This window comes from Mustela erminea, chromosome 7 (assembly GCF_009829155.1).
Source record: "Mustela erminea isolate mMusErm1 chromosome 7, mMusErm1.Pri, whole genome shotgun sequence".
In the NCBI taxonomy this organism is placed as follows: domain Eukaryota; kingdom Metazoa; phylum Chordata; class Mammalia; order Carnivora; family Mustelidae; genus Mustela; species Mustela erminea.
The window spans coordinates 29,128,581-29,153,727 of record NC_045620.1 but is presented as its reverse complement, the minus strand read 5'-3'; the positions used below and the strand labels follow the sequence as shown (position 1 = coordinate 29,153,727).

General features: G+C 50.1%; 1 long non-coding RNA gene across 3 annotated transcripts; it reads left to right on the top strand.

The window, feature by feature from the left end:
* Positions 1 to 1,656: 1,656 nt before the first annotated feature.
* Positions 1,657 to 14,506, top strand: LOC116595179. Of its 3 annotated transcripts, XR_004287552.1 has the most exons (5): positions 1,657 to 1,712; positions 1,824 to 2,371; positions 2,569 to 2,730; positions 8,848 to 8,959; positions 13,485 to 14,506. It is a non-coding gene; the product is annotated as an uncharacterized LOC116595179 (long non-coding RNA). The 3 variants fall into 3 exon arrangements; XR_004287551.1 differs by having other exon boundaries at positions 1,663 to 2,371; XR_004287553.1 differs by lacking the exon at positions 13,485 to 14,506 and adding an exon at positions 13,033 to 13,460 and having other exon boundaries at positions 1,663 to 2,371.
* The last annotated feature ends 10,641 nt before the right edge of the window (positions 14,507 to 25,147 follow it).

Here is a 25,147-nt window from a genome sequence, read left to right as displayed (position 1 = left end):
TTAAATTGTATTTTTAAAAGGTCTCAAAAAAAAGGTGTTTTTGTCTCAAGTTCCTCTCTTTAGTAGTAATTGCAATGATAATGGAAATTTTTGTCTTTTACCATCCATGAGCCCCAGATCCTGGGCTCCCAGGGAAGCTATCCTTTAACGTTTTACCAAGCTCAAAATGACTGGGTAAAACGTCAGAGCATGGGCCCTATTTCTGCCCCAAGCACATGTTGTACATCTCCTAGAAGAAGAAGAAAAAGATAACCAAAAAATGTCATTGCAAATGTATGGAAAAGAAAAACAAAAGAATCTCTCCTTCTCCCATAACATTAAAGTCATACTAACTTGCACATACTGAAGACATAAGAAAAAGTCTGTAACTTTCTGGAATGTTCTTCCTCATGATGATGTGTAGCTCAGTATGTAAAACAAAACAGAACGAATCTAGAAACCCGTCCTAAATGTTCTTCCCCCAGAGCACTCCCTTCCTTGTGAAGATTGTGTCTCCCAGGCAGCTGTCTCAACTTGGGTTTGAATAAAACTCTCTTCTTTTCTCTCTAAAATGTTTAAAAGGGTTTGTTCCTTTAGTGTAGACAATAACAATGTGTTTTCTTTTTAAGTTAAAAATCAATGTTCCTGGTTCACAACTCCAACATCACAGAAGGGCGCCTACTCTTGTTCATCCTGGAGTTCCCTAAAGAACCAAGCATATGTGTATATATATTCCAGCACAAATGGGCTCATCCTAGAGGATGCTGGAAGGTCTGAAAAGCACTATCCACTCCATGGATGAAACCAGGTGAAGCTTCTCCAGCTTAGAGCGTTACTTTTTGGGTCTTAAAATTGCCTTGGAAATGTGGGAAACCATTGCTTTTCCTTTTTAAAAAAAAAATATTTTATTGGGGCGCCTGGGTGGCTCCGTGTGTTAAGCCGTTGCCTTCGGCTCAGGTCATGATCTCAGGGTCCTGGGATTGAGTCCCGCGTCGGGCTCTCTGCTCAGCAGGGAGCCTGCTTCCCTTCCTCTCTCTCTGCCTGCCTCTCTGCCTACTTGTGATCTCTCTCTGTCAAATAAATAAATAAAATCTTTAAAAAAAATATTTTATTTACTATTTGACAGAGAGTGACACTGTGAGAGAGGGACACAGCAGGGAGAGTGGGACAGGGAGAAGCAGGCTTCCCACTGAGCAGGGAGGCAGATGTGGGGCTAGATCCGAGTACACTGAGTACCCTGGGTCATGACCTGAGCTGAAGGCAGACGCTTAACAACTGAGCCACCCGGGCGCCCCAACCATTGCATTTCCTAAAGCCCAAACCTGGGAAGGTCTGAGAGCTCCTGACCTTGCCAGGAGCCAGGAACAGCTCCGCAGGGCTGGTGCTGGAAGGGAAGGGGCAGGGTCTGAGGGGTCCCTGGAAGGGGGCAGATGTCTGGGGGAGGGGGTGCTCTGCCCACGACCCGCCCAGGCCTGTCCCTCGGAGCCAGGTGTTTGACCGAGGAGGCGCTGCCTCCGAGAATACCTGCAAAAGCAGGGAGGCGCGGATGTAAGGACGGGTCGCTTGGTACAGGCAAGAGCTGCATCCAATAGGCTAAGGGCACCACCCTTCCTGACCAACTCATTAGCATGTGGTGTGGAGCTGTTTCCTCTGTGGGCGGACCCAGAGCTGCCAGAAGTTGCAGCGGCGGCAAAGGGACGCAGGGAGAGGTTCTGGGCTTGGGTCCTGGCTTGGTGAGTTCGGGTTGTGCGCTGAGTGGGGCTCCAGGGGGGTAGGGTCCTTGAAGGGTACCTGAAGCGAGTTCATCGTGGGTACTCAGATGGGTTCTCTTTTTCCCTTGAAAGTCTCTACTGCCCGATGTCCTTCAGCTGGCCCTGTCCCCCACATCCTTGAACTCCAGGGCGCCAGCTCACCAAGCTTTGTAGGATGGGTTGTGGGCATTTCAGGGTTTCCTGCATCCCCAGGAAGAGTGCATGTAAAGACAGCACACAGTCCCTAACTTCAGTGGGGTGCCACCTGTCCCCTGACACAGAGCATGTAATGGACCTTGAGCAGCACCCCGAGTTCAGCAGGGTGTCCCCTGTTCCCCACCCCCCATAGGTGTGGTACTAACAAGCCCCAGAACAGTTCCCCAGCTTCAGAATTTTGCCTCCTGTCCACGGGGTTGGTGGTAATGGGCTGTCAGAGTTGTGCAGGAGGGTCCTCCAGGTTCCTGCCCCTCCCGACACAGGTGTGGCGCTAACGAGCCCCAGAGCCATCCCCCAGTTTCAGCATTGTCCAAGTTCCCGGGGAATGATGGTAATGGGCTGTCAGGATCCTGCAGAAGCATCCACCGGGTGGGGGCCTGGAAGCTGGAGGAAACCAGACCCCACTCAAGTTGCATGAGGAACAGGTGAGTTGAGGTGTTCATTTGGAAGGATGATTTCATTCTTCCAAGAAAGACAAAGTAATTTGTCTATCTTAGAATATTGATAATTACTACTTAAGAAACAAGTATGTGTTTCCAAAAAAAAAAAGAAAAAAAAAAAAAAGAAAAAAAAAGGAGGAAAGAAAGAAAAGAAATGAAGTATGTGTTTTCTCTTCTCCCAGGAACAGAAGCAGGTGCGCCGGCCTTAGGTCAGAGGAGCCTTCTCATCCCCACCTGCCAACACTTCTCTGATTTGGCTCCATGAGACCCAAAGTTTTGAACAACAGCATCTGAGTCAGTCACGCAGCTCATCACAGGACGTCAGCGTTCCGAGAAAGCCGCAGGTACATTGGGCACAATGTCACTTACGTGTCAGGACTGGAGGTAAAACTTCTTTTTAACCCAAAACCTCCTGGACTTTTCTCTCTTCTCTAGTTGAGCCATGAAGTAAGACTGGAGTAGCTGTCCACATTCTGGATTTGGTGCGAGAGTTCCTTAGTTTCCCTGCAGGTAGAATATCACAGGGAAAACCTGCATTCAGTACTTTTTTTTTTCCACGTGGAATGTCCATGAGAGCCTCTGGTGTCTGTCTTTCTGTGTCTGAGTTACTTAGCATAATGCTCCCAAGGTCAGTGTTTCCATGTCTGGTTATTGTGAATAATGCTGCCGTGAACATGGGAGTGCATCGCTCTTTTGGAGGGAACATTTTTGTGTTCGCCAAAGAAATACTCAGAAGAGCAAATACCGGGTCATGTGGTAGCTGTATTAATTTCTCCCAGAATCTCCACAGCATTTGTCACAGTGGCTGCACCAATTTCCATTCCCACCAGCAGTGCACAGGGTCCCCTGGTGTACACACCCTTGGCCACACGTGGTGTCTGTCTCTGGGACGATTGCCCTTCCCACAGTTGTGAGGTGATAGCTCATTCCGGTTTTGACTTCTGTTTCCCTGAGGACAATCAGTGATGTTCAACAACTTTCTCTGTGTCTGTAGGTCACCTGTCTGCCATCTTTGGAAAGTAGCTATTCACATATTCTCCCCAGTTTTTACATTTTTGTTTGGATTTGAAGGAGTGTTTCACGTATTTTGGATATTAGCCTCTTCTCACACTTACAGTTTGCAGATATCTTTTCTCATTGGGGGGGTTGCCTTTTCAGAGTTTGATGGTCCCTTTTGTCGTGCAGAAATTTCAGCTTGGTGTCCTTCCACTTGTTTATTTTTGCTTTTGTTGCCTTTGCTTTTGGTGTCTGATGTAAAAGTCTCTTCCCCAAAACCAGTATGAAGAAACTGACTACCTTTTTTTTCTTCTTGGAGGTTTATGGATTCAGTTCGACCATTCATGACTTGTATGTGTGGTGTAGGAGAGTGATGTAGTCACATTCTTCTGCACTTAGTGTCCAGTTTTCCCAGTACCGTTCACTGAAGAGACAGTCCTGTCCCCATTGTATATTTTCTGCTGCTGGGTCATAAGTTAAGACCATACATGTGTGGGTTAGCTTCTGAGGTTTCTCTTTTTTCTTCTCTTTTCTTTTTTTCTTCTTTCTTTGCTTCCCCCCATCTGTCCTTCCTTCCTTCTTGTCTTACAGCTCATTTGTTGGGAAAATATTTTTCCTGTCAGAATATAGGCATGGTGGACTTCATTTGCGACGTCTTCATACTCTTTGTTAGGACATTTCTCCTAAATCTGTGTTTTTGTAAATGAGTAGCTGATCAATAGCTTTGAACAGGTTGAACATCTGGGCAGAAGTACTTAAGCAGTATTCTATTCTTCCTTCAAACACCAGATTGTGTCTGATTGTCTTCTTTTGTGATGTTCTCAGTTGGGATGATGGATTTCTATATTTCGTTTTGTGGTACGTTTATTAAAGCGAATTTCATTTTTCTTAAAAGTGTGGATTCTAAATCATCCATATTTTATAATATATATTTATATAAAATAGCATGTTTAAAGAAATGCATTTATTGGGGCTCCTGGGTGGCTCAGGGGTTAAAGCCTCTGCCTTTGGCTCAGGTCATGATCCCCGGCTCCTGGGATGGAGCCCTGCATGGGGCTCTCTGCTCGGCAGGGAGCCTGCTTCCCCCCCTCTCTCTGCCCACTTGTGATCTGTCAAATAAACAAATAAAATCTTTTAAAAAATGCATTTATTGGAAGCCACTGTTGGAACAGGACATAAATATTATTAACTCCCATTCAGAGTTAATAATTCTATAAGAGCTAAGTGTAAGTATGCCTTTAATATATGAATGAATAAACTTTGCCAAAAGTACTATGATTATTAGTTTCTGAGATTTCTATTGTGTTCCATTGACCTGTGTGTCTGTTTTTATGCCAGTCCCATACTGTGTTGATGTCAACAGCTTTGTACACTAGCTTGAAATTGGAGTGTGCTGACTCCTGGTCACTTAGTCGCTTGTTTGCTTGATTGCTTTTTTATCAATGAGATTATTTACTTATTTATTTTTACTTAGTTTACATTTGTATTCTACATGTTTTTCTGTCACTTCTTTTTTATTATGATCATGAAATGTGTTATTTGTTTCATGCACAAAGGTTTGTGATCCTTCTGTTGTACACACCACACAGTACTCACCGCAGCACATCCCTCTCCATGACCATCACCAGCCACCCCAATACCCCACCCCCTCCCCCTCAGAATCCCTGTTTGTTTCCTGAGTTTAAGTGTTTCTTAGGCTCTGTCTCCCTCTGTGGTTTCATCTTGCTTCCTTTTTCCTCTCTTCCCCTTGATCCTCTGTCTCACTTTTTAAATTCCACATATCATCAATGAAATAAGGGGGGCCGACGATAGTGGTAGAAGCCTTAGGGGGACATGAAGGTTTTTCCAGCTCTGAGGGTTTTGCACAGTTCCAAACGGCATGGTTTCCTTCTGGGGGGGGGGGCAGGCAGAGTCCTGCAGTGTGACTCAGGGGTCCCCAATCTGTAGGCCTTGGGAACCAGGACTCTGGGTTAGAATTAGAGCCAAGGGTCATGGCTGGTCTGATCTGCCAGAGCTGAGGCGAGCTTCCCACATGGCTGAGTTGAGGGTGGGGTTCAGGATGAGTTGAGGCTGCGGGTTTGTGTCCGAGAGTACACCGAATGTGGGGGCGACCTCAGGTGGGCCTGCAGGTTTCCCCGATCTGCGGGTTTTATGCAGCTCCAAATGGTTTCCTTCTGGGGAGCAGGCAGAGTCCTGTGGTGTGGTTCAGGGATCCTGAATATGGAGGACTTGGGGGCCAGGACTCTGGGACAGAAGCCTAAAACCCAACCTAGGGCTAAGGTTAGGGCTTAGGGGAATCCACTGGTGCAGAGGTGAGCTCCCAGTGGGCTGAGGTGAGGGCGGGGCTCAGGCTGAATGTCAGGTTGCAGGTTTTTGTGGGGAGAGGGGGGCCTCAGGTGGGTGTGCAGGTTTCACCCACTCTGAGGGTTTTTTGCAGCTCCAAATGGAACAGTTTCCTCCTGGGTTCCAGGCAGAGTCCTGGAGTGTGGCTCAGGAGTCCCAATCTCGAGAGCTCTGGGGTTAAGGTTAGGGCCTAGGGACATGGCAGGCCTGATCTGCCAGTGCAGAGGCGGGATCTCTGGGAGGCTGAGTTGAGGACCGGGGTCAGGTGGTTCATCAGCCTCTGGGTTTTGTGGCCAGGAGGAGCTGACAGAGGTTCAGGGAATGTCAGGGAGGCATGCAGGTTTCTCCTGGTCTGAGGGTTCTGCGCGGCTCCGAATGGCACCGTTTCCTCCTGGGCAGCAGGCAGACTCCTCGAGTATGGCTCTGGGGTCCCCAATCTGGAGGGCTCAGGGACAGGCCCCTGGGGATGGAAGACTGAAAACCCAACCAAGGGTTAGTGTGAGGACCTAGGCATGGTTTCCTCCTGGGTGGCAGGTGGAGTCCTGCAGTATGGCTCAGGGGTCCCCAACCTGGAGGGCTTGGGGTGGCCAGGCCTCTGGGGATGGAAGTCCGAAAAACCAACCTAGACCTAGGGTTAAGGCCTAGGGACATGGGAGGCCCCATCTGCCAGCACTGAGACGGTAACACCTTGGGGCTGAGTGGAGGGTGGGGTCAGATGGGGCATCAGGCTGCAGGTTTTTGGCCAGGGGGCCGCTGACAGTGGCAGTGGTTTCAGGGGTGCATGCAGGTTTCTCCCACTCTGAAGGTACTGTGGAGCTCCAAAAGGCATGGTTTCCATCAGGGTGGGGGGCAGGTAGACTCCTGGGGTGTGGCTCAGAGGTCCCCAATCTGGAGGGCTTGGGGGCCAGGCCTCTGGGAACGGAAGCCTGGGAACCCAACCCTGGGTTAGGATTCAGGCCTAGGGGCCTAGCAGGGACCAACTCCCAGTGCTGAGGCTGGCTCCCTAGGGTGCTGAGTAGAAGGGGGGTTTGGCTGGCATTTAGAGGCGACCTGGGCCACACCTGCACATGGTGTTTAGAGTGCTTTCTTGAAGGCTTCAGGGGACACCATGCGAGACCCCGGGCCAGGCCCAGGCGGCTCCCCCAAAGGCCCCCGCTGCCAGAAGTGAGTTCGCCAGGGCTTTCTGGCCAATTCTCACAAGATTTCTGCCCAAACTGACATGGATTTGGGCAGAAAGCTCATGAGAATTGGCCAGCATTGGGCGGTGATTCAGGCTGCCCACCCATGCTGTGCTGGGAGTGCGTACTCGCTAGGTGACTGTTGGGGTCCTGCGGGACTTCGAGGCATGATCACGTGGCTCCAGACAGCCCCCACAGAGGAGAGCTCCCTGGGGGCGGGTTTCAGGGACGGGGTGAGACTGAGCATCAGGCTCCTGGTTTTTGGCACGTGGGTGCTGAAGCTGAGTGTGGCCTGAGGGGGTCATGCAGGTCTCTCCCGCTCTGAGTTTCTTGGAGCTCCCAACGGCACGCTTTCCTCCTAGGTGGCAGGCGGACTCCTGGGGTGTGGCTCAGGTTTCCCCAATCTGGAGGGTATGGGGGCCAGGCCTCTGGAGACTGAAGTCTGAAATTCCAAACTAAACTTATCATTAGGGCATCAGGGCATGGCAGGCCCGATCTGCCGGCACTGAGGCGGGATCCCCAGGCATCTGAGTTGAGGTCAGGGGTGTTGCAGTGTGTCAGGCTCCAGGTTGGTGGCCGGGATGGGCTGCCGAGTTTGGGGGTGGCTTCAGGGAGGCACACAAGTTTCTTCTGGTCTGAGGGTTCTGCACAGCTCCAAATGGCACAGTTTCCATGTGGTGGTAGGCAGACTCCTGGGGTGTGGCTTTGGGGTCCCCAAACTGGAGGGCTTCGTGGACAGGTCCCTGGGGACAGAAGCCTGAAAACCCAACTTAGGGTTTGGGTTAGGGTCTAGGATCATAGCAGGCCCGATATGCCAGTGCTGAGACCAGCACCCCAGGGGGCTGAATAGAGGAAGGTTTTGGCCATGTGTGCACCTGACTTTTAGAGGGCTTTCTTGTACGGTTCGGGGTGTGACCACTTGGGACCTCAGGCCAGGCCCAGTTGGCTCCCCTGAAGCCTGCGCAGCCAGAAGGGAGCTCGCTGGGGTTTTCCAGCCAATTCTCACGAGCTTTCTGTCCAAATCAATATCGATTTGGACAGAAAGCTCGTGAGAATTGGCTGGCATTGTACACATCTGCTGTTGAGAGCGCTTTCTGGCTAGGTGTGTGTTGCAACCATGGAAACTCGGGCCAGGGACACCTAGTTTCATGAGTGGTGAAGTCAGAAGGAGAGTGTTTGGGAATTCTTCTGGATAGAGGCATGCTGGTGGCTTCAGGGAGCTTGTCAGGAACCCTGGGGTGAATTTCTTGCCTGATGCTGGGTGAGTCAGATTATCCCACAGGTTTTCCATTTCCTCCTTAGGAAATTGCTGGCAGGTAATGTTCTGCTTAAAACAGAACCCACCTGCACTGTTGGTGGGCATGTGGGCTGTTGCAGCCACTGTGGAAAAGAGTATGGTGGTTCCTCCAAAAGCTAAAAACTGAACAACCCTAGGATCCAGAAATTGCACTCCTAGGTATTGCCCCAAAGGACACAAAAATGCATATTCGATGGGGTACAAGCACCGTGATGTTTATAGCAGCATTATCAACAACAGCAGAAGTATGGAGGGACTCCCAATGTCCATTCACTGAAGAATGGAGAAAGAAGATGTGGGTGATCTCCATCTCTACCTCTGGCTCTATCTCTACACAATGGAATAGGACCCAGCTTCAAAAAGAAAGAAATCTTACCATCTGCTGGATGTAGATGGATCTAGAGTGGATTAAGCTCAACAAAATCAGTAGGGTAAGACCAACACCCTATGACTTGACGCCTATGGAATTTTCAGAAAGAAAACAGATGAACATAGTAAGGGGAGACAGATAGGCCAATGAAGAAACAGACTCCACCTTAGAGCGCAAACAGAGGGTTGCTAGAGGGAAGGGGTTGGGGGGATGGGCTCAGTTGGCGATGGCTATTAGGGAGGGCACTTGTTGTGATGAGCTCTGGGTGTTCTTGCAGGTGAGGAATCACAAAATCCTACCCCTGAATCAAAGGAATTAACACCGCATGGAAATGAATTGGGATTGAAGTCAATGAAGAAAAGACCCTATTCTGCTTCGTGAAGAGTGAGGTAAAAATGGAGTGACTTTCGCTCTCCTATTCTGTAGATGATCATTTTCAAGCACACTGTGATAGAATACACTAGTTTCTTATTGCATAAGGAGCCCTCAGAAAGCTGCAATGAACGATTCAGATCTCAGAGCACGTTGATGTTCCATTGATATGTTCCTTCCAGTTAGCCCAGGTACAAAGGTAAGTGAAGAGAAATAGGACAGAAGAGGAAAGGAGGTGTTAAGCACTTAGTAGGTAGCCTTCCCCCTTTCTCATGAAAGCCCTGGGCCAGTGTAAATTTAGAAGAAGGAGGTGGAGGGGGGGATCCCAGAGCTTTGTGGCAGACGAGTTCCTTGTCTGCCTATAGCTGACAGGGGTCCCTGAGGAGAGCTGAGCTAGGGGTATGGCAGGCCCAACTGCTGGTCTGGAGGTGGGTTCCCTGAGAGGCTGAGTTGAGGATGGGGGTCAGGCGGCACATCAGGCTCCGGGTTTGTAGCCGGGGGCTACAGAACGTGGGGGAGTCCTCATGAGGGCATGCAGGTTTCTCCAGCTCTGAGGGTTCTGCGCAGCTCCAAACGGACTGGTTTCCTGCTGGATGGCAGGTGGACTCCTACAGTATGCTCCAAGGTTCCCAATATATAGGGCTTGGGGGACAGGCCTCTGTGGAAGGAGCCTGAAAACACAACTTAGGGTTAGGGTTATAGTCTTAGGGCATGGCAGGCCCAATCTGCTGGCACTGAGGCAGGCTCTCCTCAGGGTTGAGTTGAGGGAATGTGTCCAGCAGTGCGGTAGAATCGAGGTCTCTGGCCAGGGGGACTGCTGATGGTGGGGGTGGCTTTAGAGGGGCATGCAGGTTTCTCCTTCTCTGAGGGAACTGTGGAGCTGCAAACAGCACATTTCCCCCCTGCATGGAGGTCAGATTCCTGGGTTGTCACAGAGAGATCCTTAATCTGGGGGGTTTGGGGGTCAAGCCTCTTGGGATGGAAGCCTGAAAACCCCACCTAGGGTTAGGGTTAGGGCCTAGGGCCATTGCAGGCCCTATTTGCCAGCTCTGAGGCAGGCTTCCCTCAGGGCTGAGTTGAGGGCATACGTCCGGTGTCACAAGAATCCAGCTTTATGGCCGGGGGGCCGCCGATGGTGGGGGTGGCTTTAGGGAGGTATGCAGGTTTCTGCCCATCTGAGGGTGCTGCGCAGCTCCGAAGCTCAAGGTTTCCTCCCATGTGGTGAGTGGAGTCAGGGTGTTCACTCAGGGGTCCTTAATCCGGGGGATTTGGGGGCCAGGTCCCTTGGAATGGAGGCATGAAAACACATATCAGGGTTAGAGTTAGAGACTGGGGGCATTGCAGGCCTAATCTGAGGCAGGATCCCCCTGGGTCTGAATTTAGGACATACATCGGGCAACCGGGCAGAATCAGGGTTTGTGGCTGGAGGGCCGCCGATGGTAGGGGTGGCTTTAGGGGAGCATGCAGGTTTCTCCCACTCTGAGGGTTTGGTGCAGCTCCAAACAGCACGGTTTCCTTCCATGGGGTGGGCGGAATCCTGGGGTGTTGCTCAGGAGTCCTTAGTCTGGGGGGTTTGGGGATTAGCCTCTTGGGATGGAAGCCAGAAAACCAAAACTAGGGTTAGGGTTTGGGCCTAGGGGCATGGTAGGCCCGATCTGCTGGTGCTGAGGCAGTCACCTCATGGGGCTGAGTAGCGGGAGGCCTTGGCCTCGAATGTGCCCGGCTCCTAGAGGGCTTTCTTGCAGGGTTTGGGCTTTGACCACTCGGGACACCGGGCCAGGCCTAGGCGGCAGCCCTGCCAGCCCACGCCACCAGAAGCGAGTTCGCCAGGGGTTCTCCAGCCAATTCTCATGAGCTTTGTGCCCAAATCGATACTGATTTGGGCAGAAAGCTCGTGAGAATTGGCCGGCATTGGGCGGCAATTCGGGCCACGCTGGCGTCTGTGGTCTAGAGTGCTTTCTTGCTAGGTGCCTGTCACGGCCATCCAGGACCACAGGCCAGGCCGAGGCGGCTCCCGTGAGGCCCCCTGCGCAGGGGAGAATTCCAGGGGCAGAGCTGAGGGAGGAGGTCCGGCTGAGCATCAGCCTCTGTGTTTGCAGCCTGGTGGGGGACCAAAAGTGGGGGTGGCCTCAGGGGGGACATGTGGGTTTCTCCCACTCTGAGGGTTTTGCGCAGCTCCAAACGGCATGGTTTCCTCCTGGGTGGCAGCCGGAGTCCTGGGGTGTGGCTCAAGGGTCCCCAACCTGGAGGGTTTGGGGGCCAGGTCTCTGGGGATGGAAGACTGAAAACCCAGCCTAGGGTTAGGGTTAGGGTCTAGGAACATGGCAGGCCTGATCTGCTGGTGCTAAGGTGGGATCCTCAGGGGGCTGAGTCGAGGACGGGGGTCAGGTGCGTGTCAGGCTCTGGGTTTTGTGGGGTGCGGGGAAGGTGACCGCTGAAGGTGGGTGTGGCCTCAGGGAGGCATGCGGGTTTCTCCCAATCTGAAGGTTCTGTGCAGCTCCGAACGGCACGGTTTCCTCCTGGGTGGCAGGCAGACTCCTGGTGTTTTGCTCAGAGGTCCCCAATTTGGCGATGCAGTGCCCCAGTGGTTTTAGATCTGTTGAGGCGTTGTGAGCTGCATTAGGAGACGCTGGCAGGCCCGGCAGTGCCAGTTCACACCACTGGAGGGAGTGGTGAGCCCTGGTGCAAGAGTCACTGGAAGGCATGGCAATGCTGCTTGCCACCACTGGAGGCAGTGGCGAGCTGCAGTGGGAAACGCGCCTTAAGAGGAGTCCGTGCAGCCTCTTGACTCTGAGGGCAGTGGTGAGATGCTGGGTGAGAGACCCTGAAAGGTGAGGCACTGCGGTTTGTTTTTACGGGAGGGAGTGGTGAGCTGTATAGTCTGTTTCCCCAGGCTCAAGAGCGTTGGTAACAGGCCCAGAAGCCGGGCCCCCACTCAGCATTGTGGCCCGTTTCCCCAGGTTTGCAGGTAACATGCTGTCAGAATGGTTCAGGAGAGCCCTCCCAGTGGGGGTCTGGTGGGGGAGGTGGAAACCAAACCTGGATGGCTCAGTGGACAGGGCCCTGGGGACGGAGACTGAAAACCCAACTGAGGGTTAGGGCGAGGGCCTAGAGGCACTGCAGGCCCGATCTGCCAGCCCTGGGGTGAGCACCGGAGTGGACTGAGTAGAAGGCGTTCTTGGCGGTGCATGAGCCTGGCTCATAGAGGGCTTTCTTGCAGGGTTTGAGCCGTGACCACTTGGGACCCCAGGCCAGGTGTAGGTGGCAGCCCTGCGGGCCTGTGCTGCCAAAAGCATGTTCGCCAGGGGTTTTCTGGCCAATTCTCACGAGCATACTGACCAAATCCATATCGATTTGGGAAGAAAGCTTGTGAGAATTGGCCAGCATTGGGGGGTGATTCTGGCCATGCACACGCCCCGTGTTTGGATTGCTTTCTCTCCAGTTGTGTGTTGTGGTCGTTATCAGTTTGAACTATGGATAGCTCGTGAGAATTGGTCGGGAACTCATGAGAATTGACCAGAACACTTGGTGAACTCTGTCCCAGCGACAGGGGCCCTCACGGGTGCCATCAGGCCCTGCCTGTGTTCCCAAGTGGTCACAACCTGAATCGTGTAAGAAAGTGCTCTAAATGTCAGGCCCGCATACAGACCACATTGCTCAGAACACGGGTAAACCCCATACTCTCATCAGCCCCCCAGAGAGCATGCCTCAGCACCGCAAATTCGGGCTTGCCATTCCTGTAGGTTCTAAACCTTGCCCTACTTGCATTTTCAGACTTCCTTCACATAGGTTGAGCTCCCAAGCCCTCCAGACTGGGGACCCCTGCACCACACACCATTATTCTGCCTGCCACCCAGAAGGAAACCATTCCAATTAGAATAGCACAAACCCTCAGAGCAGGAGAAACCTGCATGGCCCCCTTAGGCCACCCCCAATTAGCTGCCACCATGGACACAGACTCGCAGCACGACACACGACACTCACCTGACACCCACCCACAACTCAGCCCCCTGGGGACCTCACCTCTGCGTGGGCAGATCAGGCCTGTCCTGCCCCTAGGCCCTAATTCTAACCCTTGGTTGGTTTTCAGGCTTCCCTCCCTAGAGGTCTGGCCTCAAGTACTCCAGATTAAGGACCCCTGAACCACACTGCAGGAGTCTGTGTGCCCCCCAGGGCCCTCCTGGACACAAACCCACAGTCTGTGATACCTGCCCTCACCTCAGCCCATTTGGCCTCTTTCCCCAGAGGCCAGGCCCACAAGCCCTCCAGACTAAGAACCCCTGAGCTACACCACAGGACTCTGCCTGCTTCCCAGAAGGAAACTGTTCTATTTGGAGTTGCATAAAACCCTCAGAGTTGGAGACACCTTTATGTTGCCCTCAGGCCACCCTGACTTTTGGAGGCCCCTGGATACAACCCACAGGGTGCCACTCAGACTGACCCCCACCCTAAACTCAGATTCCTGGGAGCTCGTCTCAGTGCCTGCAGATCAGGTATGCCATGCCCCTAGGCCCTAACACTTACCCTAGGTTGCGTTTTCAGGCTACCATCCCCAGAGGCCTGGTTCCAAGCCCTCCAGATTGGGGACTGCTGAGCCACACCGCAGGACTCTGCCTGCCCCGCAGAAGGAAACCATGCCATTTGTTGCTGTGGAAAACCTGCAGAGTGTGAGACATCTCCGTGCCACCCTGAGGCCATCCCCCCACATTCAGCCACCCCGGTGGACACAAACCCACACACATCCTGACCCACGCCCTCAACTCTGCCACCCAGGAAGCTGGCCTCAGCTCTGGCAGATAAGGCCAGCCATGCCCCTTGGTCCTAATTCTAACCCAGAGTCCTGGTTCCCAAGCCTTCCAGATTGGGGACCCCCTGAGACAAACCACAGGACTCCACCTGACCCCCAGAAGGAAACCATGCCACTTGGAGCTGGAAAAACCTGCACACAGCCTTAAGACATCCACCAGCATCAGCAGCCCCCCTTATTTCATAGATAATATGTGAAATTTAAGAAATAAGACAGAGGATCATAGGGGAAGAGAGGGAAGAAGGAAGCAAGATTAAACCAGAGAGGGAGACAAAGCATAAGAGACACGTAAACTCAGGAAACAAACAGGGATTCTGAGGGGGACAGCTATGGAGCAATGAGGTTGCTGTGATGTCATGGGAAGGGTATGTGCTGTGGTGAGTACTGTGTGGTGTGTAAAACAGAAGGATCACAAACCTGTACCCTTGAAACAAGTAACACATTATATGATCAATTAAAAAAGGAAGTGAAAGAAAAACATGTAGAATACAAATGTAAAGTAAAAATAAATAAATAAATAACCTCACTGATAAAAAAAAGCAATCACACCAACAAGTGACTAAGTGACCAGGAGTCAGCACACTCCCAATTTCAAGCTAGATTACAAAGCTGTTGTCATCAAAACAGTATGGGACTGGCATAAAAACAGACACACAGGTCAGTGGAACACACTAGAGAGCTTGGAAACTGATCAATAGAATTCTTAACACTGAGTGGGAATTAATAATATTTATGTCCTGTCCCATCTGTTGCTTACAATAAATGCATTTCTTTAAACATGATGTTTTATATAAATATATATTATAAAGTAAGGGTGCCTTAGAATCCACACTTTCAAGAAAAATAAATTCACTTTTGTGGAGAGCCATCCAGCAGATGCAAGGAGTCACGTAGACGAAAATGCCTGAAGATTAAGGAAGTGAGAATGATTGGCTAGGTAGGGTATGGGTGCGCTCGTGGCTGATGCATGAACAGCACCAGGAGCCAAGAGAGAAATGCATGATTACTGCTTGAGAACAATAGAGCCCTCTGTGGTTACATAAGGGTTCACGAGGAGACCGAGTGCACAGGGCAGTGACTAGATAACTGGGCTGGACCGCCTACATGTATATATTGCCAGAACTTGCTTGAGACGTCAGACGCTAATAGAAACCCTAATAAAGAAGTTTGCTCCTCATCACGTTTGCGGGTCGTTCTTGCTGGCGAGAGCGACACACTTTAATCAACCTACCACAGAAAAGGAAACATTGATACCCTCATCCCAACTGAGAACATCACAGAAGAAGACAATCAGACACGATCTGGTGTTTGAAGGAAGAATAGAATACTGCTTAAGTACTTCTGCCCAAATGTTCAACCTGTTCAAAGCTATAGATCCAGCAACTAATTTACAAAAACACAGATGTCAGAGAAAAGGCCTAACAAAGAATATGAAGACATCATCAATGAAGTCCACACTGCATATATTCCGACAGGAAAAATAGTTTCCCAACAAATAAACCGTAAGACCAGAAAAAAAGAAAGAAAGAGAAAAGAAAGGAAAAAGAGAAACCTCAGAAGCTAACCCACACATGTATGGTCTTAGCTTATGACCCAGCAGCAGAAAATATACAATGGGGACAGGGCTGTCTCTTCAGTGAACGGTACTGGGAAAACTGGACCCTAAACTCAGAAGAATATAACTGGATCACTGTCTTACGCCGCATATGAGTCATGAATGGATGTATGACTTGAACATAAGAACTGAACCCATAAACCTCCAAGAAGAAATCACACGTAGTAAGTTGCTCTCTACTGGTATGAGGGAATAGACTTTTACATCAGACACCAAAAGCAAAGGCAACAAAAGCAAAAATAAACAGGTGGAAGGACATCAAGCTGAAATTTCTGCACGACAAAAGGGACCATCAAACCCTTAAAAGGCAACCTCTCCAGTGAGAAAAGATCTGTACATCGTATGTGTGAGAAGAGGCTAATATCCAAAATATGCAAAACACTCCTTCAAATCCAAACAAAAACTGAATAAAAACTGGGGAGAATATGTGACTAGCTACTTTCCAGAGATGACATGCAGGTGGCCAACAGACACAGAGAAAGTTGTTGAACATCACTGATTGTCCTCAGGGAAACAGAAGTCAAAACCAGAATGAGCTATCATCTCACAACTGTGGGAAGGGCAATCGTCCCAGAGACAGACAACAGGTGTGGTCAAGGGTGTGTACACCAGGGGACCCTGTGCACTGCTGGTGGGAATGGAAATTGGTGCAGCCACTGTGACAAATGCTGTGGAGATTCTGGGAGAAATTAATACAACTACCACATGACCCGGTATTTGCTCTACTGAGTATTTCTTTGGTGAACACAAAAACATGCCCCCCAAAAGAATGATGTACTCCCATGCTCACGGCAGCATTAACCAGACATTAATCAGCAATAACCAGACATGGAAACATTGACCTTGGGAGCATTATGCTAAATAACTCAGACACAGGAAGACAAACACCAGAGGCTCTCATGGACATTCCATGTGGAAAAAAAAATACTGAATTCATAGATAGTGAGACCAGATTGGTGGTTGCCAGATTCAGGGATGGTGGGGGTAAATGGGTGAAGGTAGTCAAAGGTGCCATGTTTGAGTGATAAAATCCGCAAGTCATGAAATGTTCTGTGAAACATGGAGATGAAAGCTAACCCTGCAGGATGGGGTACAGGCTCCCCTGCTACTTGAAAGTACAGTGTTCCTAGGAAACCTTTCACAGCAGAAGTGGTGTAAATGGAAAAAGGAATGAACATTCATTTCTACAGAAAAATGAGTGAGCATGTTCAGACGCCAAAAGTTCTTTGGCCTCAGGACACAACATCCTAAAGGATGCCCAAAATGAATGGAGATAAAGCACAGCAGATGCTCCCAGACACAATTCAAAGTGCTGGTGGCTGGGTGCAGAGAGCAGTGCCCGGGAAAGAGCTGGTTGGGATGCACGCAGCCTCTGTAGTGGTTCCCCACAAAACAGATGCTGAATGCGATGCCCACTTTTTGACTTTTTTCATAAGAGGGAAATCCTCTTCAGGTTTCTTCCTGCTAGTGGAGCTGGGTAATAACATGGATCTTTCCAAAAAGACAAGTGTCTTACCATGAACTTTGATAAAAGTGGGGAAGACTTGTACTTGAAAGTTACTGAGGGGGTAGATGTTCAGAGATCTCCCGGACACAAACCTCAGCAGGTCCACTGTGAAAGACACCTTCCTCAGCAGGTGGAACACGAACTACCTCCTGCCCCCAGAAACCTCCTCCTTTGCCTCACTCAGGACAACCCACAAGAGATGGGAGTTAACTCAATTCCTCCTTTCTCCCATTCCTAATATCGAACCCATTGGCAAATCCTGTGAGCTCCATCTTCAATAGGTACCCAGAATAGTACTAACCTCTCAATTTTTAAAAAAGATTTTTTTTTAGATTTTTAATTAATTAATTTATTTGTCAGAGAGAGAGAGAGCACGCACAAGCAGGCAAAGTGTCAGGAAGAGGCAGCGAGAGATGCAGGCTTCCTGCCAAGCAAGTAGCCCAGTGCAGGACTCATCCCAGGTGCCTGGGATCATGACCTGAGCTGAAGACAGTGGCTTAACCAATTGAGCCTCCCAGTCATCCAGCATTAACCCCTCTTTCCAAGGCTGCCTGTCTGGTCCACACTGGAGCCCATCTCTTGCCTGAGTTCCTGGAAAAGCTTCACCATTGACTTCCCTTTCCCATCTTTAACACTGTGTCATCTGTTCTCAACACTGTAGCCAGGATGACCCAGTGGAACAAGGTCCCATAGAGTCACAGCTCTGCAATGGCTTTCTGTCACCCTACTGTCACCTCCTTGAGGTCATGTCCTAACTATCTCCTCTGGCCACAGGGCCTTCCTGCTCCTCCTGGACATACCTGGTATGCTCCTGCCCTAGGGCCTTTGGATATGCTTAGCATATGCTTTCCCTTCTGTGTAAAAAGCTCTAAGTGAGTGATATCACTGACCTTCTTTTAAACTTGACTCAAGAATCACCTTCCTAGTAAAGACCCAGCTGGCTCCTATGTGAAGAGCAAGCAAAACTGCCACCTCCCCTTCAGCACCCGAGCCCTATCTCCTGCTTTCTATTTCCAGAGCAGTTATCACAATCACCAGGCCATCTCAGCAAGGGAGAAATGGAGGTCTACTCGGATGATTTCACCATTGACTACCTCTGATTTTCTAGTCCAGAACCCTGGGGGAAAAGGTGATCAGAGCTCTTGGACAGCCAGGATGCCTGGGACAATGGGTCCCCCTATGGCACCCTGAAGACCATCAGGAAAATGAACCATAAGAGGAATCCGCTTTCACATGAGACCTCATACCAGAAGCCTTTTTTGATTCCAGGTGAGCACACACACTTCCTCCCTTTGCCCGATGTGCTCATCTGAGAAAGTTGAGCAGAGAAGCATCCTGGGGTCCAAATCTCCCTCTGGCCAAGGTCCTGGGAAACAGACATCTCTCCTCCCTGCGCCAGCCACCTGTGATTGAAGTCTGCTGGGGCAGAATGGGGCACCTGTCCCTCTTCCCTGGGACATGATCACAAACCAGGCTTTGCTGCACAGTTTTCAGGAAGGAACCACCAGCAGCAGGCCGCCCAGGTTCAGTCTGAGTCTCGTATGCCAGGCCCCATGTGGAACGAGAGCTTCAAAGAGACTGGGGTACTGTGTGGCCTTGGAACCTAATGGCAGGAGCTGAGATTTCAGTTCCAAATGAACACTGGCCTCTTGCACACAGCACAGCAATGTGGAGGATTTCTCAGGGGTGTGGCTCTGGAAGAAGTGCTTCTACAGCTGAATTCACAGACAACAGACAGAGGACATTTGCGGTGCCTCGTCCAAGGAAGCAAGGGGCACACTGGGCAAGAAGCCATAATGCTGCCTGTGGGCTGCTTCCCACCAAGCCCCCTGCTGAGATGAGGGCTGGAGAACCCAACAGGAAGCAAGTTTCCTATCACATCTGCAGCAGGAGGGCTGGCTGGGGAGCAGAGTCCTATCCCTGGAGCAAGCTGGCCTGTGCATCAAGAGTGAGGGCCACTGCCACAGCCTCACAGTGTCCCAGTTACCTGATCTGACTGCCCTATCATGCTCACACCTGCTGCCACGGTGACTCCTAAGACCGAGACACTGCTTTCCTCCCAAGCTCAATGCTGCTCACAGAGAAGCCAACTCCAGCCTCAGAAACATGTTCCGGAATTCCCTGGGTTTGTCTACACTGGCCCACCCAGATGTCCCTTCCAGATCATTACTCAAGTGCCCTCGGGTTTCAAGCCACCTTCAAGCTGCCCTTCAAAAGGCAGGAACAAGTCCATTTAGGCAGATCAGCTGAGCGACTCTATGTGCAGCATCTAGGACAACCCACACTTCCTCCCTGAACACCAACACTTCCAAGTCCCAGCTGCAAACCCTCCCTCGCTGGGCACGGAGCACCACATCCGCATGAACACTCTCTTTCAAATCTCTTGTCTCCCATTCCTTCAAATCAGAAACCAAGCTCCAGTCACCCTCTATTTTCCCCTCAGAGAAGTAAGGTAGAGGATAGAATAAAACACTACGTGTGCACGGCATACTTCTATCCAAATGAAATTCCATGTTCTTTCTCCTACGGGATCCCTGCATTGCCCATACTAATGAGAGGCACCACAAGTTCAATTCTCATATATATAGTTGACCTTATGTTTTTCCTTTTGGTATTTGGATCTCGAAGTCAATGTCTACATTGCTTGCTTAAAATAACAAGAATAATAATGACGTGGTCACGTAAAGGTCTGGGTCTCCATAACCAGAAAACATGGCTCTGGTTCAGATAAGGATGAAGACACAACCTCTTCCCAGGAAGCAAAGCCCACACAGGGAGCTGACGTGCTTCACAGGTGATGAGTTCCTTTGCTCCATGGAGTTGTCCAAGTGCAAAGGATGCCAGCACCCTCCAGGGTTCATTCTGTTTTCTTCATAAATTCCCCAGTTCAAGTCCCAAATGATTCACCAGGTCAGGTTTCAGAGCCCAGGATGGGCCACCAGGTGAGCGGCCATACACACACACACCACCTCCCCACTGCCCCGCTAGGGGTGGCTAACCGGGGCTTGTGTTCTGTTGGGAGCACAATGAGCCTCTCCCTGGGCTCCTAAACAACCTACACTCCTCCTCCATTCCTCCCCCTCACATAGGGCACTGCACCCTGTTACAACCCTGAGTCTGTGCTTTACTTTTAAAAATAATTTCTTTTTAAAACGATTTTATTTACTTATTTGACATACAGAGACATATCAAGAGAGGGAACACAAGTAGGGGGAGTGGGAAAGGGAGAAGCCAGCTTCCCGCCAAGCAGGGAGCCCAGTGCGTGGCTCGATCCCAGGACCCTGCGATTATGACCTGAGCCAAAGGTAGATGCTGAATGACTGAGCCACCCAGGTGCCCCTCAAAAATAATTTCAAATATCAAAGTGGTTCACGGAAGAGAAAAACATGAACCCCCCACAAAGGAATCTTGGACTATTTCAGAAGACTGAAATTTTCCCATTGTTTAAGGAAAAACGGGAAAAGAAAAACACACAGACTCTCTCTTCCACTAGCAGGTCTGATTCACTTCAGTGACTGAAAGAAGAGCAGGAAATACAAGGGGAACAGATGTTCCAATGACCCACCCATCATTCCAAACATCGAACTTTTGAAACTTCACCCACATGCAAAGAAAGAAACCAAGGTCTGATGCAAAGAAACCACAAACCAAGGTCTCAACCTGGTAACGCAGAGAAGTCTGAACTGGAGTGACAGGGACAATGAGGTTGTGTGTGTTGGCTGAGGCCGGTGGCACAGAAGAAGGTACCATGCCTGCTCTCCACCCGGGCCTCACCTGTCCTCAGCCAGGAGCCTGCTCACAGCCCTGACCTGTCACAGCTGTCACAGGAGACACGGAGCCACCCCTGGAGCCAGCCCTGCCCACAGCCTCCTGCAGAATGCACTCCGCTCTCCTCCATGAGCCTTGTCAGCTCTACCCAGACCTGGGACTCCCCTGACTGCTACAAAGCTCTAGGATCTCCCCCTGCCCCTTCATCCAAAATTACACTGGCCCGAGGCTTTCATGGGAAAGGGGGAAGGCTACCTACTGAATGGCTAACACCTCCTTTCCTCTTCTGTCCTATTTCTCTCCACTCCCCTTTCTACCTGGGCAAACTGGAGGGAACCTATCAATGGAACATCAACGTGCTCTGAGATCTGAATCTTTCATGGCAGCTCTCCTTATGCAATAAAAAACTAGTGTATCCTGCCACAGTGTGTTTGAAAACTATCATCTACAGAATAGGAGAGCGAAAATCACTCCATTTTTACCTCACTCTTCATGAAGCAGAACATAGTTTTTTTCTTTTCTTCAATGACTTCAGTTCCTATCCATTTCAATGCAGTGTTAATTTCTTTGATTCAGGGGTAGGATTTCGTGATTCCTCACCTGCAGAGAACACCCAGAGCTTATCACAAGTGCCCTCCCTAATAGCCATCATCCATTTAGCCTTTCCCCCCACACCCCTGCCCTCCAGCAACCCTCCATTTGTGCTCTCTGGTTGAGTCTGTTCCTCATTGAACTCTCTCTCTCCCATCACTATGTTCATCTGTTTTCTTTCTGAAATTCCACAGGAGTCAAGTCAACAGGGTATTGGTCTTTCCTTACTGATTTTGCTTAGCCTAATCCACTCTAGATCCATCTACATCCTTACGGATTGTAAGATTTCATTCTTTTTGAAGCTGGTCCTATTCCATTGTGTGTGTGTGTGTGTGTGTGTGTGTGTGTGTGTGTGTGTATTCATTCCACATCTTTTTCTCCATTCATCAGTGAATGGACATTGAGACTCCCTCCATAGTTTTGCTATTGTTGATAATGCTGCTATAAACATCACGGTGCTTGTACCCCATTGAATATGCATTTTTGTGTCCTTTGGGGCAATACCTAGGAGTGCAATAGCTGGATCCTAGGGTTGTTCAGTTTTTAGCTTTTGTAGGAACCGCCATACTCTTTTCCAGAATGGCTGCAACAGCCCACACGCCCACTGACAGTGCAGGAGGATTCTGCTTTAAGCAGAATATTCCCTGCTTGCAATCTCCTAAGAAGGGAAGAGGAAACCCGTGGGATAACCTGACTCACCCAGTGTCAGGCAAGCAGCTACAGAAATTCACCCCAGAGTTCCTGACACCAAGCCCCTTGAAGCTACCAGCATGCCTGGAATTTGGGAATTCCAGGAGAATTCCCAAAGACTGTCCTGCTGACTTCCCCACCAATGAAACTACAGAGAAAATACGGCAAGTCCAACTATCTAGATGATCCATTTAGTGAAACTAGAAAGTCAAGCTTCATTTTTAAATTGTCAAAGCCTCCTTGGAATCATTTTGAATTTTCTCTCTGCCTTTACTATAACTCTTTGGATGAAAAGATGAATCAATTAGGAAACATCACCTTTGACAAAAGACAAGACATCATCCAAGTCTCTATCTGACCACAAACAGCTACCTAACTTTAGATGCTGGCCATTCCACCACAGCCTAGGCCCAATGGAATAAACACTGTTCGATGAAGGAACACATTCTATGTTAAAAACACACACCAAGTAAATCTCATCTTCCCTTTCTAATCAAAGCGATTGCCGAGGAAAGGGATGTTCCAAATACCTTGGTAAGCCAGAAATGAACAGAGAAAATGGGATCCACTGCTATGTTCTACCTGCAGGGAAACAAAGGAACTCTAGATTGTTAACAGGTGCTTCAGTTTGACTTTGTGGCTCCACTAGAAACAAGAGAAAAGCCCAGGAGGTTTGGGGTTAAAGAGAAGTTTTATCTCCCGTCCTGACATGGATGTAACCTTGCAGCCAATGGGCCTGCTGCTTTCTCTGAACGCTGACATCCTGTGACAAGTTGCATGACTGACTCAGATGCTGATTTCAAAACTTTGAGTCTCATGGTGCCAGAGTGGAGAAGGGTTGTCAGGTGGGGATAAGCAGGAACCTCTCACCTAAAGCCTGCACACCTGCTCCAACTTCTGGAAGGAGAGACACACACTTGCTTCTTAAGTGGTAATTAACTTCCTTCTAAAGTCAACCAATGCCATTGTCCTTTTTGGAGAAGTAAACATACTCTCCAAACACTCAACTCATTGGTTCCAAATGCAACATGAGTGGGGTTTGGTTCCCCCAGGCTACAGACCCCCCACCGGGAGGACCCTCCTGCACCATCATGACAGCCTGTTACCACCAAACCTGGGGACACGGTGAAATGCTGAGTGGGGGGACGGCTCCAGGGGTTGTTACCACCACTCTTGAGCCTGGGGAAACAGACTATACAGCTCACCACTCCCTCCCATAAAAACAAACCGCAGTGCCTCACCTTGCAGGGTCTCTCAACCAGCACCTCACCAATGCCCTCAGAGCCAAGAGGCTGCACTGACTCCTCTTCTGGCGTGTTTCCCACTGCAGCTCACCACTGCCTCCAGTGGTGGCAAGCAGCATTGCCATGCCTTCCAGTGAGTCTCACACCGCAGCTCACCATTCCCTCCAGTGGTGTGAACCTGCACTGCCGGGCCTTCCAGCATCACGCAGTGTAGCTCTCAACTGCCTCCAATGGTCTCAAGCCACACTGGCACATCTTCCACCGTCCCGCAGACTGCAACTCAGCACTGCCTCGTCTTCCCACACCTTGCACGGTGTCTATCCATGGCACCCATCGTCTGGAAGCTCCGGTGGCATGTCTTCCAGCATCTTGCTCACTGCAGCTCAGCACTGCTTCTCTTGGCGGTAAGCTGAACTGCCTCATCTTTCAGCATCTGTTACACTGGAACTTAGCACTGCCTCCAGCAGTGGAAAGCTGAATAATGAGAGCTGCTTGATGGAATGGCAGTGCAGAAGTCTGTCACTGGATGCAGTGGTGAGTTGCATTGGGATATCTGCTGGGAGACATTCCAGTGCAGCTTGCAGTGGTGAGCTGGGAGACATGCCAGTGCAGCTTGCAGTGGTGAGACGCTTTGATTAGAAAGGGAAGATGAGATTTACTTGGTGTGTGTTTTTAACATAGAATGTGTTCCTTCATCTGACATTATTCCATTGGGCCTAGGCTGTGGTGGAATGGCCAGCATCTAAAGCTAGGTGGCTGCTTATGGTCAGATAGAGACTTGGATGATGTCTTCCATTTCTTCCAGCGGTGAGACGCTGGAAGAAATGGAAATGTCAGTTTCTGTCCCTGGAGGCAGTGGTCAGCTGCAGTGTAAGAGACGCCAGAAGGATTTGCAGTGCTTCTCATGGCCATGAGAGGCAGTGTTGAGATGCAGCACGAGTCCATGGACGGTGTAGCTGTGCAGCATGTCACCACTGGAGGCAGTGCTGAGCTGAGCTGCCATAGGAGATGCTGGAAGGAATGACAGTGAAGTATCCCGTCACTGGAGGCACTGGTGAGCAGCACTTTAGGACACTGCAAGGAGAGGCTGTGCAGTTTCCTACTACTGGAGGCAGTGATCAGCTGCAGTGAGAGGGATGCTGGAATGCTTTGCAGTGCTGATTACTTCTACTGGAGGCAGTGATGACCTGCACCGTGAGAGGAGCAAGGTGATGTGACAGTGCAGCTTGCCACCACTGGAAACAGTGGTGAGCTCCAGTGCAAGATACTGAAAAACGCTGCACCCTTTCACGCCACTGGGCACAGTGATGAACTCCAGCGTGAGACGCTGGAAGGAGGGGCAGTGTCAATTCCCATCACTGGAGGCAGAGGTCAGCTGCGGTGCCAGAGATAGCAGAAGGCTTTGCAGCCTTTCTTACAGCCACTAGAGTCAGTGTTGAGATGCAGTGTGGGACCAGTAATTGCAAGGCTGTGTAGCTTGTTGCCACTGTAAGCAGTGATGAGCTGCAGTGCACGACTCTGGGCAGAGTGGCAGTGTCGGTTCCCACCACAAGAGGTTATGAGATCTCAGCCCAAATCTCGTGAGAACTCAAGCAGTACTCAAGCAAGATTTTTTTACCCAAATATCATGAGAACTCATTCCAAATATGAGATGAGAATGTATTCCAAAGCTAGAGAGATCTCGTTCAAAATCTCCAGAGGGGGGAAAAAAAATCTCCAGAGAACTTGGGCAATTCTATTGAGAATTTTATCCCAATCTCTCGATGTGGGTAGAATTCTCATTAGAATTGGGTAGAAACCTCCCGAGAACTCACTTCAACTGTCATGAGAACTCAGGGACACGCAATGTCAGTCCAAATCCTGGGAGATCTCAGTCCAAATCTCGTGAGAACTTCTTTGATGCTTGAGAGATCTTAGTTCAAATCTCCTGGGCACTCAGGTAATTCTCAAGAGAATTCTACCCAAATCCACAGATTTAGCCAT